This window comes from Saccopteryx bilineata, chromosome 11, assembly GCF_036850765.1.
Source record: "Saccopteryx bilineata isolate mSacBil1 chromosome 11, mSacBil1_pri_phased_curated, whole genome shotgun sequence".
Classification (NCBI taxonomy): Eukaryota; Metazoa; Chordata; class Mammalia; order Chiroptera; family Emballonuridae; genus Saccopteryx; species Saccopteryx bilineata.
Window position 1 is genome coordinate 39,010,491 of NC_089500.1, and position 17,744 is coordinate 39,028,234.

A 17,744-nucleotide genomic window follows, 5' to 3' on the forward strand; every position below is an offset into this window, starting at 1 on the left:
GCCCTTCTTTTGTAGTTGAGCTTGATAATTATTGGCACATCAGTGGGAGGGATTTATCCCCTGGCCAATCAGCTACAAGACCTGGCTGTGACCACCATCTTCCAACTACTGTGGAGAATCAGCTGTGTAGGGCTTCCCACCCCACAGAGCAGGATTTACTTCAGTGCAGCTCTGGTGCCTGCTGGCTCTACTCCTTGAATGTGTTTGTGGAGGTGGTTGAGTGACGATGCTTTGACATGGTCTGAAGCTATTCACCGGGTACTCTGGCTCTGGGGCCTTTTGGGAGTGCAGGCCAAGGTCAGCCACTGCTTGTGTTCTTCCCGGAGCCACCTGGCCTGAGCTACTAAGCGATCAGCAGGTGATTGCTACTTGTCTGGGCTTACAGAACTCCAGGAGATGTCACTCTGTGAACCAAAGCTAGCTACGGTTAATGCCAGGTCATGGGCCACTTAAGGAGAAGTACAGGGTTGGCTGAGGCCAGATGCTGCTTATTTGAGAGATTTTAGAGAATTCTGAGGCATAAGTCAAGACAGGCCATTCATATGGAAAAGCCACTGGAAACAGCTTAGGTGGGCCAACAAGTTGAGTGATGCATGGTCAGAGTGAATCACCTGGGCAGGGCAAAAAGTGATAGCCAGGTTAATGGAGACTCAGATATGACACTCACCTGGGGCTTTGTTGTGGAGAGGACTCATCCAAAGAGCAGTTGCCTCTGCCAGCACATCTGTATGTGAGAAAGTCCCGCCCCCCAGCTCTCGTTCTATGATGAACAATTCAGTTATTCTTCTTGGGTTTCTGGTGTCTTTCAAGCTGCTGCTTCAGCATTGGAGTGAGTCTGACTAAGTCTGTGGGAGCCCTTTAAGAGGAATGCCTGAAGCTCCAGCAGCTGACAGAGGCCTTCTTATCAGGAAAAATAGATGTCAGAAGGTAGTGGCCTAATATCGTTGAAAGATGATATAAAAATTGCAGTGCTTCTATTTTTTATATTATAAATGTGGGAGGGTAATGGATGATGATATTTCTGTACTTCTTTTAAACTGGTAAAATCACAACACTGAAAGGTGGTAAGGGGTGTGTGTGTGTGTGTGTGTGTGTGTGTAATGTAATACCTAGAGCAACAATTAAGAAAGCTCTATAGGCCTGTGGTGGCACAGTGGATGAAGCGTCGACCTGGAACAGTGAGGTTGCCCATTCAAAACCCTGGCTTGCCTGGACAAGGTACATATGAAAGTTGATGCTTCCTGCTCCTCCCCCCTTCTCTCTCTCTCTCACTCTCTGTTCTCTCTAAAATGAATGAATAAATAAATAAATAAATAAGCTATACAAAGAAATACACTCAAAAACACTTCAGATAAATCAAAATGTTATTCTAAAATATGTTCATATAATCAATAGAAAGGAAAATATTTAAAATAAAAAACAAAGAAAAATAGAGAAAAACAATTAAAATAGAAGATTTAAGCATCAAGATATCAATATTACATGAAATATAAATATCTAATTACATTAACTGAAGGACAGAGATTGGCAGAGTAGATTAAAACTCATGATAACTATTAAATATAATGATATAGGCGGAAAAAGATATATCAAGGAGGAAATAAAGGAGGAAAAAGATATATCATTCAAACGTTAATGAAAAGAAAGCAGAAGAGGCTATATAAATACTGATAAATTAGATTTCAGAGCCAGGAAAATTACCCGAGACAGAAAAGGACATCACATAATGGTAAAAGGGTCATCTCACCAAGAAGGCATATGAATCTCACCAAGCAACCCTATATGAGTAGCATATGCATATCCCATATGCATAGCAATGCATATGTACCAAAAAAACAGAACAGCAAAATATGAGAAGCAAAAATGATAGAACTAAAGGAAGACTTCAACACACCTTTCTAAACAGGTGATAGAACAACTAAACATAAAATTAGCAAGAATAAAGAAGAAACTCAACAATACCATCAATTAACATGATCTGACACGTACAGATCACTTCTCTCAATATCAGAATATGCATTCTTTTTAGAGCTCAGGAAACATACAAAAATAGGCTATATACTCTGCCATCAAACAAATCTCACCAAATTTCAAAGATTTGAAATCATACACAGCATGTTCTCTGACTACAATGGAATCAAACTAGAAATTAATACTACTACTAATAAAAAAAGCCCTGAAAATATCTCAAAACACTTGGAGACTAAACATAACCCTTCTAAACAATTCATAAATCAAACAAAAAATCATCTCAAAAGCAGTAAGAAAATAAATAGGTTTAGTTGAATAAAAGTGATAATCAAATACACCAAAATTTGTAATATTTGATTTTATCTGTTTTAGCAGTAATAAGAGGGAAATTTATAACACTACATGTATATATTAAAAAAGAGGAAAACTGTTAAATCAATCATCTAAGTTTCCATATCAAGAACCTGAAAAGAGAAAAAGACCAAAGTAAATTCAAAGCATGCAGAGAAAGAAATTAATATTGGTTACAACAGATATTAATGAGTGAAGAATAATAGTGAAAATCGGTAAGACAAAACTGTTTACCTGGAAAGATCATTAAAATTGACAGACCTCTAGGAAGATTGACAAAGAATGTATGAAAGAAGACAAAAATTACCAATATCATGAAAATGATAGAAAAGATATTAGTACAAGCCCTGGAGACATCAAAAAGGTAATAAGATAATACTGTAAATAACTTTACATGCATAAATTGGAAAATGTACATGAAATAGACCAACTCTTTGAAAATCACAGCCACAACTTACCAAATACAAAATAGTTTATTGAAATAGTTCTATAAGTATAAAGGAAATTTTATTTGTAATCAAAAACTCTCAATAACAGATATCTTGAGGTAAGTAAGGTTTCACTGAAGAAATCTACAAAAATTTTACAGAAGAATTTTTATACAGTCTCTTTCATAAAATGAAAGAGGATGGACCACCTACAAATTCACTGTATGAAGCTATTATTACTCTGATATCACAAATAGTAAAAGACAATACAAAATAAAAAGAAGAAACTACAGATCCATAGACTTTATAAATATAGGTGCAAAATCCATTGAAAAAAAGTATTAGCATATGTATTTCAGCAACATATAAAATGGACTATACAACATGAGCAATAGAGTTTATTCTAGGAATGCAAACTGCTTTCAATAGTCAAATTTTAATCATTACAATACCACACGTTATTAATAGGCTAAAGAAGGAACATCACATGATATCTATCAATGCAGAAAAAGCATTTGACAAACTCCAAGGCCTATTTAAGATAAAAACCTCTTGAAAAAACAGGAATACAGGGAAATATACTCTACTTAACAAAGGGCATCTACACAATATCTAAAGATCGTAATGTACTTAAAGATGAAAAAGGAGTGATGCTTTTCTTTTAAAATTAAAGGCAATACAAGAATGCCCACCCTTTCTATCATAGCACTGGAATTTTTAGCCAGTGTAGTAAGGCAAGAAAGGTATTGCTACCTACAAGCAATCAACATATGAATAACTAAATTGAAAGGTTACCATGCACTTAAAATAATCAAAAAAGAAGAAAAAAATATTAGCGTAAAGCTAACCAACATGTATAGGTTTTGTGTGCTACAAATTATAAAATGCTGATGAAAGAAACCAAAGCTAATCCATATAAATGGAGAGACATGGCATGTTTACTATTTGGCTGGTTCATCTTAATAAAGATGCCAATTGTCTTCAGGCTCAATATAGTCCTATCAAAATTCTAGCAAGAGGCCCTGGCCGGTTGGATCAGTGGTAGAGCGTCGGCCTGGCGTGCAGAAGTCCCGGGTTCGATTCCTGGCCAGGGCACACAGGAGAAGCACCCATCTGCTCCTCTATCCCTCCCCGTCTCCTTCCTCTCTGTCTCTCTCTTCCCCTCCCGCAGCCGGGGCTCCATTGGAGCAAAGATGGCCCGGGCGCTGGGGATGGCTCCTTGGCCTCTGCCCCAGGTGCTGGAGTGGCTCTGGTCGAGACAGAGCGATGCCCGGGATGGGGAGAGCATCCCCCCCTGGTGGGCAGAGCGTCGCCCCCTGGTGGGCGTGCCGGGTGGATCCTGGTCGGGCGCATGTGGGAGTCTGACTGTCTCTCCCCGTTTCCAGCTTCAGAAAAGTCCAAAAAAGAAAAAAAATTCTAGCAAGAGATTTTATAGATATAGGCATATTTAAAAAAAAAAATTATATGAGAAAGTAAAAGTAAAGCTGAATTTTTTAAAAGAAAAAAAATAAAAGAAATCAATCTACTTTATTTCAAATTTACTAATAGCTACAATAATTAAGAGAGTGTGTTATTGGCAGACAGGTATAGTTAATGGAATGAAATTTAGAAAACAGAAACCAACCTACACAGTATTTCTGATTTTTTGACAAAGGTGTGAAAATCAAATTAATGAAGGAAACAGTCTTTTCAAGAACGATTAGACATCTATAAACAGAAACTAAACAAAAAATCTCAACTTAAATCTCTCACATTATAGATTATGGATCTAATTTTTTTAATTAATTTAATTTATTGTGTTTACATGGATTCAAGTGTCCCATTGACTATAACTCCCTCACCCTTCACCCCCTGTGTCATCCAAACACCCTCCTTGCCGCTCTTGCCTCAACACCCTCCCCCCTTCCCTCTAGGATTTGCTGTCTTGCTATCTGTATCTCTGTGTTATGTATATATAATTTCACGAATCCCTTTACCTTCTCTGATTCCATCCCCTCATCCCCCACTCTGACCACTACCCCACTGGTCCCTGTGACTCTGCCTCTGCTTCTATTCCATTCCTCAGTTCACATTGTTCATTAGATTCCACATATAAGTGAGATCATATGATATTTGTCTTTCTTTGCCTGGCTTATTTCAGTTAGCAGGTCCATCCATGCTGTCACAAAATGTAAGATTTCCTTATTTTTTACGGCCACATAGTATTCCATTGTGTTATGTACCACCACTTTTTAATCCACTTGTCCACTGACAGATACTTGGGCTGTTTCCAGATCTTGGCTATTGTAAACAATGCTGCAATAAACATGCGGGTGCATTTCTCCTTTTGAATCAGTGATTTGGTGTTCTAAGAATATATTCCTAAAAGTAGGAGAGCTGGGTCAAAAGGTAGTTTCATTTTTGATTTTTTGAGGAAACACCATACACTTCTCCCCAGTGGTTGCACAAGTCTGCATTCCCACCAGCAGTGCAGGAGGGTTCCCTTTTCTCCACACCCTCTCGCCAGCACTTACTGTGTATTGTTTTGTTAATGAGTGCCATTCTGACAGGTGTGAGGTGGTATCTCATTGGGGTTTTAATTTGCATTTATCTAATGATTAGTGATGTTGAACAGTTTTTCATATGCTTATTGGCCATCTGTATGTCCTCTTTGGAGAAGTGTCTGTTCAGTTCTTTTGCCCATTTTTTATTTGGATTGTTTACCTTCCTGGTGTTGAGTTTTAGAAGTTCTTTATAAATTTTTGTTATTAATCCTTTATCAGACATATTGGCGAATATGTTTTCCCATTGTGTGGGTCGTCTTTTTATTTTATTCATATTGTCTTTTGCTGTGCAAAAGCTTTTTAGCTTGATATTGTCCCATTTGTTCATCCTGTCCTTCCTTTATTTCACTTGGAGATAAATCAGCAAAGATATTGCTACAAGAGATGTCAGAAAGTTTATTTTCTTTGTTTTCTTCCAAGATGTTTATGGTTTCACAATTTACATTTAAGTCTTTATCCATTTTGAGTTTATTTTTGTGTATGGTGTAAGATGGTGGTCTGGTTTCATTTTTTTTTTTTTTGCATGTACCTGACCCATTTTCCCAACACCATTTGTTAAAGAGACTGTCTTTACTCCATTGTATGCTCTTACCTCCTTTGTCAAATATCAATTGGCTATAATGATGTGGGTTTATTTCTGGGTTTTCTGTTCTGTTTCATTGACTGGATCTAAATTTTTTAAAATATGAAAACTTAAAATTTTAGGAAAAAGTGAAAAAAAAGTCTTCACTATCTAAGACTAGGCAGAGTTCTTAGATTTGACACTGAAAGCATGATCCAAAGAAAGAAAAAAATGATATTATACTTGTCAAAAAATTTTTCCCTGTGAAAAACACTTTTAAGTTAATGAAAATCCAAGATATGAATTTGGGGAATGCCAACTATATGTTTCTATCTAGAATATGCAAAATCTCAAAATACATAGGAATAAAGCAATCTAATAAAAAAAAATGGACAACCCGGCTGATTGGCTCAGTGTTAGAGTGTCGGCCTGGCATTTGGATGTCCCAGGTTTAACTCCCGGTCAGAGCACACAGGGGAAGTGTCCATCTGCTTTTCCACCCATCCCCCTCTTATTTCCTCTTTCTCTCTCTTTTCCCCTTCTGCAATGATGGCTTGATTGGAGCGAGTTGGCCCCAGGCATTAAGGATGGCTCCATGGTCTCCACCTCAGACACTAAGGAGAGCTTGGTTGCTGAGTAACACCCCAGATGGGCAGAGCATTGTCTCCTAGTGGGCTTGCCAGATATATCTTGGTCAGGACACAGGCTGGAGTCTGTCTCTGCCTGCCCTCATCTCACTGAATAATAATAAAAAAATGGACATAACAAATGAACAGATATTAAATATATAGAGAATATTTTTAAATTATTTTTATTTATTTATTCATTTTAGAGAAGAGAGAGAGAGAGAGAGAGAGAGGGGAGGAGCAGAAAGCATCAACTCTCATATGTGCCTTAACCAGGCAAGCCCAGTGCTCCGAACTGGCAACCTCAGCAATCCAGGTTGATGCTTGATCCACTGCGCCACCACAGGTCAGGCCACATATAGAATATTGAGATTATAAAAAAACACATGAGAAGATGTTTAACATCATTAGCCATTTGGAAAGTACTAATTACTATCATAGTGAGTTCTCTTTACATACCTATCAAAATGAATAAAATAAAAAATAGTGACTGTGCCAAATGCTGGTGGGGATATGGGGAAACACAATCACTCACATATTATTGAAGGAAATATAAAATGGTACAACCTCTCTAGAAAGTGTTTTGGTAATCTTAAAAATATAAGTAAATAAACTGTGACACAATCATACCAAGGAACAACATTTGACCACAAAAAAAATGAATAAATAAACTATTGACACATGCAAAAGTCTGCATGAATTTTCAGAAAATTATGCAGAGTATGAAAAGCCAATTACCAAACTTACATGTTTTATCATTCATTTATATAGCACTTTTGAAATGTCAACTGTTTAGGAATGAAGAACAGTTTAGTGGTTGCCAGAGATTAAAATGGGAATGGGACAGGAAAGTAGATGGGGTGGAAGTTGGCACTGTGAGGAATCTTTCAGATGGGAATGCTCTGAGTCTTCACTGTAGTTATGTCCATATACTGGAGGCAATAATGTACTATAGTTTCTCAACATGTTAGCATTAGAGCAATTGCAGAAAGGACAGTTGAAACTTCTCTTTATTATTTTTTTTATAACTGTATGTGTATCTATAATTACCTCAAAACAAAAAATGACATTATAAAATCTTTAGGAAAGCCTAACTCCATCAAGTATTACCATTGTAGCCTTACATGTCACAATGAATTTCAACTTGCATGATTTATTTGTGTAATTATGGCCTTCCATAATTGATAGTAAACTCTATAAAGGTAGCAATTATTTCTACTCTGCTAACCATTATCCTTTCAATATGCCTGATGCATAAAAGATCCTCAATAAAAAATTATTATTTATCAATTGCCATTTAATCAACATGTGAAGCCATGACATCTTTGTCTTACTCCTCTACCCAAAAACATTCCTTTGTCTACTGAAAATGGTTAGACTCCCTGAGTAATCAGAGCAATAAAAATCTTTCTCTTTTGGTTACCCAGTAGATAACCCTGTTTTCTCAAGGTTTTCTTCCCATTATGCCCCCTAATGCATTTTTAATCTCAGTGCCCTTTGTACACATTTTTTTCCCTTTTCTGAAATGATAATAAACCTCTAGTCTATTTATGCAAATCCTTCAATCCTTTAAGGCTCAGAACAAATCCCATCTCATCTGCAAGACCAGTTTTCATTGATCTCCTCCTCAGAGAATTCTGCTACATTATAAAGTAAGTTATCATGAGTTTCTTTCCCTGCTTTCCTGGCTTACCAGTTGTCTGTCTCTTTATGATGCCTGTGTGAGGATAACTGTGGAAAGAGCTTAAATTTGAGGGTAATGATACGTTCTATCAAACAGTTAAATACAAAGGAAGTCTTATTCCTAGTCAGGGTTTTCTCAATTTATAAGTTTCAAGTAAGTAAGAGCTATTTTTGTAGCCTTCGCCATAGAAAATATGAAAGGAGTATGAGTGTTAACCAGCTAGGGATGGGAAAGTGTCACAGAGACAATGAACTACTCAGAGTAGTTCCAACAGTCATTTGGTTCCCTTTCCTCACACAGGGCACCACTTGTCACAGCAACAATGAACTACTCAGTGACCAGATGAAATGCACCAAGGGGTTGAGGGGAGGCAGCAGTCCTGGTCAGCAGATTGAAAGACTGAAGCCACATCCCCAGCCTTACTCAGATATTTATTAGCCAGTACAAATAACTCAAAGAAACAGATAGAAATTTTCAGGAGGTGAAATCAAAGACAAGGAGCACACTGACTCCTAATCTCTGTTCTGAGAGTCTAAACATTTTCTTGTTGTTGAATTTTTTGCTGCTGTTTTGCTGTTTCCAGAACATACTGTCTCCAATACAAGGTCAGAGAGGTTCCTGGACTCTCCTTCACTCAGGGTTTTTACCCTAGGGCCTCTCGCTGTCTCTAATTGTTACCTTATCTCTGCCTGTCTTCACAGCATGTTCCTATAGGAGAGATTTGGAGAACAGCCTTTGTAAAGTCAAAGGCTCAGTTAATTTATCTTTTCTTCTTTTGTGCAAGGGTATGAGCAGAAGAATGTTTCATATATCACCCAATAAAGACTCGTCACATCAAAATATCTTTCTTTTAGTTTGGAAATAGTTTCTGAGAAAAACACATGGTCCCAGTTTATAATCTAAAATTTGATATGTGCACAACCTGCAGAAACTTTCAGTGATACCAGGGCTTGGGGAAAGTAATATAAAACACTCACAGGGTGGTGTGATACATTAGTTATCTATTGTTGTTTAACAAATTACTTTAAAACTTGCTCTTATAAAATTATTTTTATAGTGTTGTATTTCAAATAGCCAAGGCATGCCTGGCTAGGTATCTCTGGCTCAAAGTCTCTCATGAGGTAGCAGTATTCAAACTATCAGCAGAGCTGTGGTCTCTACTGAAGATCTATGGTCTCCACTGGGGTTGGTTCACTTCCAAGCTTGTTCATGAGGGCTCTGTTTATTGTAGTTTGTTGAACTGAGAAAAATCTCTGCAGGTCCTGCACTCTTCGCTAGTTGTTGACTTAAGTTCTTCATCAGCTCCTAGCCACATTGACACCAAATATGGTACCTAATTTCCCCTATAATAAGCAGTTCAAAAAGAGAGAGGTTTGGGAGGAGTAGGAAGGGAAAAATAGAAAAAGGGAGAGAGAAAGAGAGAGAGAGAGAGAGAATCTTTCTCCCAACACACCACCACCATTGTGGACCATCTTAGAAACTGCCTATCTTATTTAGGAATCCTAGTTGGGATGGAACTGACTCCAAGATTTCTGATAAGCTCACAAATGATGGACAATAGCTGAAAACTGAACCAGTTTGCTAGTCACCAAAAGATAGCTTAGAAAGGCAAAGAGAATCTGTGATACTTTCATATAGAAGTATCCTCTGTGTTAGGGAGCTACAGAGGTTGCCCAGCTGAATGTTCAAGAACTATCAAATGTTCTACAGGGTGACAGAAGAACACCAGATGTCAGAAGCCACAGAGGAATGACAATGAATAAGCTATACTACTCCACATTCTCTCACCAGGAAAGTAGATGTCCTTTCCTTACTATTATCTTTGTTTTCAGACATAGAGCAAGCACCGGGGGAAATGCAGAAAGAAAACTTTGAATTGTGAACAATGACTGAGAGAATGATACTCAAATTTGATTGAATATTTCCTGAGAGAATCTAATATTTTATTACCCAATGTAGACTAAAAGTTATTGGTTTGAACTGAATTTTCTAGGTTAGTCTAAAAATAATTGTCCCTATGATGAGAAGAAAAGGGAGCACAAAAAAATTCAGTTATAAAAAATATGAAATCAGTTTTTAATCTTTCAAATTAGCTGTAGTGACTGTTCAGTCTAGTACACCACTCAGGAAATTTTTTGCACTGCACTATAGCTTAACTGAATGACTGATTTATCTACATATATTATATCTCCTAGTTAGGCTGATGGAAATCAGACACTGAAAATAATCTTCCATGTACTCTCTCTCTTCCCTATGCTGTAATATATACATACATATTATGGTCTAGTGAAGGTTAAGGTCTGAATAGAGTAAAAGAGCATTTTTTTAAGTCTAATGTAAAGAATTTGACAGTCCTCCATTCTCTTTACTTGGAGTGGGCTCATCTCTCCTTTATGATATTAAGAGTGATGAGGATTAATTCAGGCAAAAAGCTGCCACATTTACTGGCAACTCAGGTCAACATCTAAAAGCTACTAGATGATTATGTCTTAATATTTTAGCTTGAAGTTATTTATTAGTTATATGATGCTGTGTAGCAAATTAACTTCCAAATTTGGAAGCTTAAACAGTAATTATTATTCTAAGTATTAAGTTGATAAGTATTTTTTATTGTTCAGTGTCTCTGGGTCAGAAATCAGGATGATTGCCTCGGGCTCAAGGTTTTTCATGAGGTTTCAGTTAAGCTGCAGCCAGGGCTGTGGACTCCCATGAACCTTCACTTAGAGGTAAAAGAATTAACTTCCAGTTTCACTCATGTGGTTGTCAGTAGGTCTCAGCTCCTCACTACAGAGCTGACTCAGAATGTACACCTAGATATCCCCAGGTTAAGTGACCCAAAAGAGAGATCAGGAATAGCCATAGCATTTTTATCTCCAAATCTCAGGAGTATCATCCAGCCCACAGAATAGCCATAGCATTTTTATCTCCAAATCTCAGGAGTATCATCCAGCCCACAAATTATGCCATAATCTATTTCTTGAAGGCAAGTTGGTAAGTTTATTCCATATCTAAAAGGAAGAAATTATACAAGAACCTGGATATATATCAGGAGGCAGGGATGACTAGGGACCATCTTACAGTCTGCCTACCACATTTGTCTTCCAGCAAGTGATGCTCACAGTGCAACAAGTTAGAAATTGATAAGTAGTTAGTTTTACTCTGGTCACAAACCCATAACAGGGAGAAAAAAAACCAATACCATAACCAAGCTACTTTTAGTCATGTCTTATGTTATCTCAACTCAAATCCTGCTACTCATCCATAAGAAAAGATGAAATACTGACATTTGTGACAAAATGGATGAATCCTGAGAACATCACGCTAAGTGAAATAAGTCAGACAGAAAAAGTCAATAGCCAATGATTCCACTTATATAAGGTCTACCGGAAAGTTCTGTTCGTTTCTATCACAAGTTTTGTATGACACGTAAGCACATGTTTACTTGGTGCATGTGTGCCTCTCTATTTTTATTACTTAATGTATACATACTGACGTAGCAAATTAACTAAAACAAAGTTGATTCACGTTAGTCTTATGGGTGAAGCCATAGTGTACCCATTACTACTGATAAAGTTCATTTACTCCATGGTAATTTTTACGAATTTCAACAAGGAAGAAATGCTACAGAGCATGTCTGTCACATCCACCATATTCCCCGGACTTAGCACCCTCCGACTATCTCTTGTTTTTGTCCTTACAAAATTTTTTGAAGGGCAAAAAATTCAAAAATGAAGAAGATATCAAACAAGCACCAGTTCAATTTTTCACATCAAAGGATAAAACATTTTTCAAAAATGGGATATACAAATTGCCCTCAAGCTGGCAAGAAATCATTAATAATAATGGCAATTATATTATTTAATAAAGTTTACTGACGGTAAGAAAAATTTGTATTTTGTTTTATTCCAAAAAAGGACAGAACTTTCTGGTAGACCATATATATGGGATATAAAACTGAAAACAACAAATGAACAAACAAGAAAAACAAAGAAACAAAATCTCTCAGGCACAAACAACAGTGTGGTGGTCACTAGAGGGAAGGGGTTTAAGGGTAGTAAAAGGATTAAGGGGGCCAAATATATGGTGATGAAGAATTTGCTTTGGGTGATAGGCATAGAATGCAATATACAGATGATGTAACAGATTGGTATACTTGAAACATACATAATTTTATTAATCAAGGGCAGCCCAATAAATTCAATTAAAAATAAAGAAAAAAAAAACCCTTCCGTCTTCCCCTCTGAGGATGTGCTTCTAAGTATTATATCTTGTGTCACTTCTATATATGTTCATATTTGCTTGAGGTTTTTCTCATTACAATTGCATTAATAAAACAAGAATGACAGACACATATAATTCTGGTATGTACCATGTGCTATTCTAAACCCTTTATATTTTCAACTATTTTTCACTGTAGCCCCATGAGAGAGGAGATGTATTTTTATACACATTTTACAAAGGAGAAAAGAGAGGAAAAGATGTTGAAGAACTGGTTCAAAATCATAGAATGAGTAAATTTGGGAGCTTGTTTTGGGACCCAGGAGGATTCTACTTTACCCTCTGGCCATAACAGAAGGGGGCTCTTCATTGCGGGTTATTGGGAGAGGAAACTGCTGTTGATTGTGGCGAGGTTGGTTAAATGTACACAGTGTTCTTGGCTCACTGTTCCTTTGGCCACAAAAATGAAATCATTCAACAACCTTCTCTTCATTTGTCCTGTATCTCAACACCTCTTCCCAGGGTGACCATGCAGTATTTCGTCTGGCACCCACTCCCTTTCTTCTAGGACTGCACCCCAGTTTTCTTGTTACCATTCCATATAGTTTGGTAGGATTGATTGCATGTCACCTTCGAGGGTAAAGGTGTCCACAGTATCTGGGAGGGCCAGCTTGATGTGCCATACTCCTGGACACAGTGGTATAGTCACGGGTGGAGATGTGACACTAACCACCTGACACCCCTTCAGGAATTTGTGGCAACTGTTGAGCAAAAAATACTTTTTACACCTTGGAAGGAGGTATATATTATAGAAGAGCCTAGTGCTACTACCTCTTCATTTATGGAGAGGCTGCCTAAGAATGAAGCCAAAAAAAAAAAAAAAGGAGGAAAGGTTAAGTGAGATATAAGTAGAGTGAAATTCAGAATCCTGTAGTATTTGAACACCAGATCAAGGCTTGATGGGAATCCTTAACCCTAAACTTAATACATTGTCTTTTATTTTTAAGCTTTTTTTGATTAATTTCCATACCTGTTAATCACAAAGCCCTAGCTAATAAATTCCCTGAAAAAGATATTCTTTCCTAAATCTAATAAATTAGATTTCATTTCTATTAACCTAACATACAGAATATTTCCAAGCATTCATTATCAGATGAGAATAACCTATGGCTTCTCTAACTAAATATACACTAATTATTTAATATGACAAACCTCTTCCTTCCAAACATTATTATATTTCTTTTTCTTCAATACTTCCACTGGTCTCCCTCCATCTGTTACATGTTTTTTATGAAATGTCCTCTGTCTTTTTACAAAGTCCAAAAAATTCTCTTTTGATCACTGTATCACAACATAAATAAATGAATAGAGTAATAAAATCAACCCAGGCTGAGTTCTTTGTTCTTATCCTAAAGCATGAACTCCACGCAGAGTGACAGAAACTTCAAATAAGTTTGTGGAGACATATATTCACTCCACTTACTGGAACTGATTACTTCTATGTCCGAGATAGTATGGAAGTAATTGGAGAAAATACTCTCACACAGCAGACATACCCAAGCTTAACATTCAGGCTCGGTGAATGAGTGCGCCGAGATCTTGATTCAACTGCTCCTGTAGCCACGCCTGGTGATGAAAGTCACTCCGTGCCTGTTACATTCCTCCTTCAACCAGCAAAGTTCTTGCCTGCAGGCAAGAATTAACTTCCAGGAGAATCATGTTTCTGGGTGTCTAGTGAGCCATGTGAAAGTCATGGGGCTTTAAGCTGAGCACAGGAGAGAAACGAAGAGTCAGTGTCCAGAATTCATTATCCTGTTTCACTGTTTGTGGCTGCAGCAGACCGTCTTCCCTGCGTAGCTCCCCATGCTCTCTAATCCCAGCTACGTGCTCACAGAAACTGAATATTTTCCTTTCTAATTTTGTTTGTCATGTTTTGTGCATTTATATTTTATGATCCGAATCCTTTCTGGCACTTGTTTGCACACATCTCCAAACTACACTTTAGAATAGAAAGTGTTTTTGTTTTCATTTGTCTTTAACTAAATATTTTACCTTAATTTATGCTCAGGTAGTCTTTTTTATTTTTTTTAGTATTAATATTATTTTTAATCTCAAACTGTAAGAGCATGTCTAGTGCTGGAACTAACATGGCTAAAAAGATGTATTTTTACTCTATCCATATAGTAACTATCTTATATGGGATAAGCTCATAAGAAAATGCAGTTGATATAATCAATGCTCACATTAGACACACTGAGATACGTCATAGCAAGGAAACTGGGATGCTCACTGGTGCCTTAAGATCACTGGCCATCGTGTGAGTTAGTTCTCGTGAACTCACGCTAACATCTCTTTAATACCTTGCTTGGCATCTTCCTTTACAAAGATATGCTAACAATCTACAGACTGCTTCTTCGAAGGATAAATAGAATCATTAAAAAAATAATTTTAGGGAGTTAAAAAATCACTGCTTGGGAGTTAAAAAAGAATTTCATTTTCCTCAAGTTATATTCAATAATCAAAGATATTATTTTCCTTTTATTTTTGTAAGAATCTCTTTTTTTCTATTTTTGTCCTTATAAAAATGTATTGAGACTTCAGTATAATATAAACAGTTTGAATTTTTGGACAAAGAATTCCAGCTCTAGATTTGATTATAACCTACCATGGATTTGCTGTTTGACATGATGTCCATGATGTCACATTCCTGGACTGTTTAAGTCTCAGTTCACTCAACTATAAATGATTATAATAATCTTTATAGCTACTTAAACACTGAAAATAAATATAGTGACTAACAGGTGCCCAATAAATGGTAGCTACTACAATTTCTGGTCTTTTAAAATGAATAGATCAGTTTGGTTACCAAATAAAAGTATCAACTACAGGACTGACCTGTGGTGGCACAGTGGATAAAGCGTCGACCTGGAATGCTGAGGTCGCTGGTTCGAAACCCTGGGCCTGCCCAGTCAAGGCATATATGGGAGTTGATGCTTCTTGCTTCTCCCCCGTTCTCTCCCCCACTTACTCTCCCTCTCCCCCATTCTCTAAAATGAATAAATAAAATCTTTTTAAAAAGTATCAACTACATAAGTAATTTTTCCACAATTTAAGATTTGTATATCTGAAATAGAATTTCAAAATTCATTTATGCTACTGCTCTGCTGTACACAAAACATGTAACTACTTTATTTTGATTAAAGCTAATGTGATCCTGCTAAGCTATTTTGTGATATGCCTGAATTGATCCAGACACTGGACTAAATATTCCTGGATGGGGTTCATCCTTAGATATTTGTACTTTTGTGAAACTCGTGTCCTTCCTTTGGTAGTTCACAGCCCTTCTAACATATTTTCTCCTGTGTCTGCCTTATCTTTCTCAGTCTCCTTTGTTGATTTCTCTTCATCCACTCAAACATTAAATGCTGGTTTTTCAAGCCTTGGTTCTCAGCTTATTTTTTCTTCTCACACTACATTTTCTTCCAATTTCATTTACCCACTTTGCTTTGATTATCATTTGTTTACTAGTCATTCCCAATTAATTTTCTCCAATTCATTTCTCTTATCTTGATGCCAGAACCTTATGTCTCTACTCAAAATTTAACCTGGATATTATTCAAACAATACAAAGGCAGTATGCTCAATAACATAACACATAATCCGTTCTCCATAACCACTCCTGGTCCTCCAGCTTCTCCAATTCTGTAAACTGTTCCAACATTAACTCAATAGTTCTGGTCGGAAAATGAGGAGCCATTCTTAACCTCTCTTGCAACACCTTCCATTCAATCAAAGGCTGAGTTCATTTCTCTTTAATTCCATGGTAATTTTCATAATGAAATCTATCATATTCTCTCACATAGATTAAAGATTTCTATTCTCCCCAGTTATTTTTAAGAAATTTTTCCTGCTGAGTTTTGGAAAATGGAAAATGTGTGTTCTTGTTGAAGAGAGTAGGAAAACAAACAAATAGTCTTTTTTTGTTTTTTTTTCAAAATATATATGGGTACAGGAGAGAAATGGGGACTCAGTTTTCTGTCACACGTGTAGCCAAGGTTTCTGCATCAGATTGCAGGAGGTGACTAAAGGAATGAAGCCTCTCCTACCGTCCTTCTGGCCAGTGGGCCAGTTCTCCCTAAAGCAGCAGAGCATGTCATTATAAATCACAAGTGCAATTCATCTCTCATCTGCATTGGTTTTATAAGGTGGAAAATTCTCAGCAAGTGTTGGCAATAGGGGATCCATCAAAGATAAATTTTATGGCATTAGAGTTTTTCATTGGTTATGAATCTCAGAGAGAATTGGGAGAGGCTGGATCCTGAACTACTGGCCATATGCAATCCTGATCCAAAAATGTATGTCCCCAGTTTTATCAACAAATTCTTTCCACAATCCTCCTCCCAAATGCAAGAAAAGAAGAAAAAATCAAGTCTGTAACAGCAAATGATGGGTTGACTGGATTATTCTTTGTTCAGATTGACCCTTTAATTGAATTAACTAACTTGGTGGCTTAAGTCTGTTAGTTTAATAATAATATTATTATTGGCTAATGCCTAAGTAGCATTTCCTATATGCTAGTCATTCACTTTACTAAGTGCTTTTTTGCATACTAGCTCATTTAATACTCACATAGCCCTATGAGGTGAGTATTGGGTTTTTTTACACTCATTTTATAGAATAGAAAAATGAGGCACCAAACTGTTCAGTGACTTTACTGAGGTCAACAATTAATGTGTGGCAGAACTGGAAATCAGAACAGGCTATCCGGCCTAAGAGCCCAAGTTTTTACACATAATGATACATTGTTAATATTACTCCATTTGATATATTTTGCACAAGCATTTATATAACTTTTGTTAATATTCAGGTTTATCATACTTCCTAAAACACAAGTATTTCTAGTGAAAAGTAGATTTGATTTGCAGATATTAAATTATAGAGTTTATGTCTTCCCATTGGTTCTTCAATTATTTCTTTGCATAGCTATCACAATTGCTCAGTACTATTTTTCCAACATGCCTTAGAGAATGTAAAATATATACCTATGTATTTATAACTGTGTCTGTCTATCTATCTATCAATCATCTATCTATCTACATTTTTTTAATTTTTTATTTATTCATATTTAGAGAGGAGAGAGAGAGGGAGAGAGAGAGACAGAGAGGGAGAGAGAAAAGAGAGAGAGAAGGGGGAGGAGCCAGAAGCATCAACTCTCATATGTGCCTTGATCAGGCAAGCCCAGGGTTTCGAACCGGCAACCTCAGCATTTCCAGGTCAAAGCTTTATCCACTGTGCCACCACAGGTCAGGCTATCTACATGTTTTGCTTTAAACAGACAAATATAATTTCCTTCAAATTTTT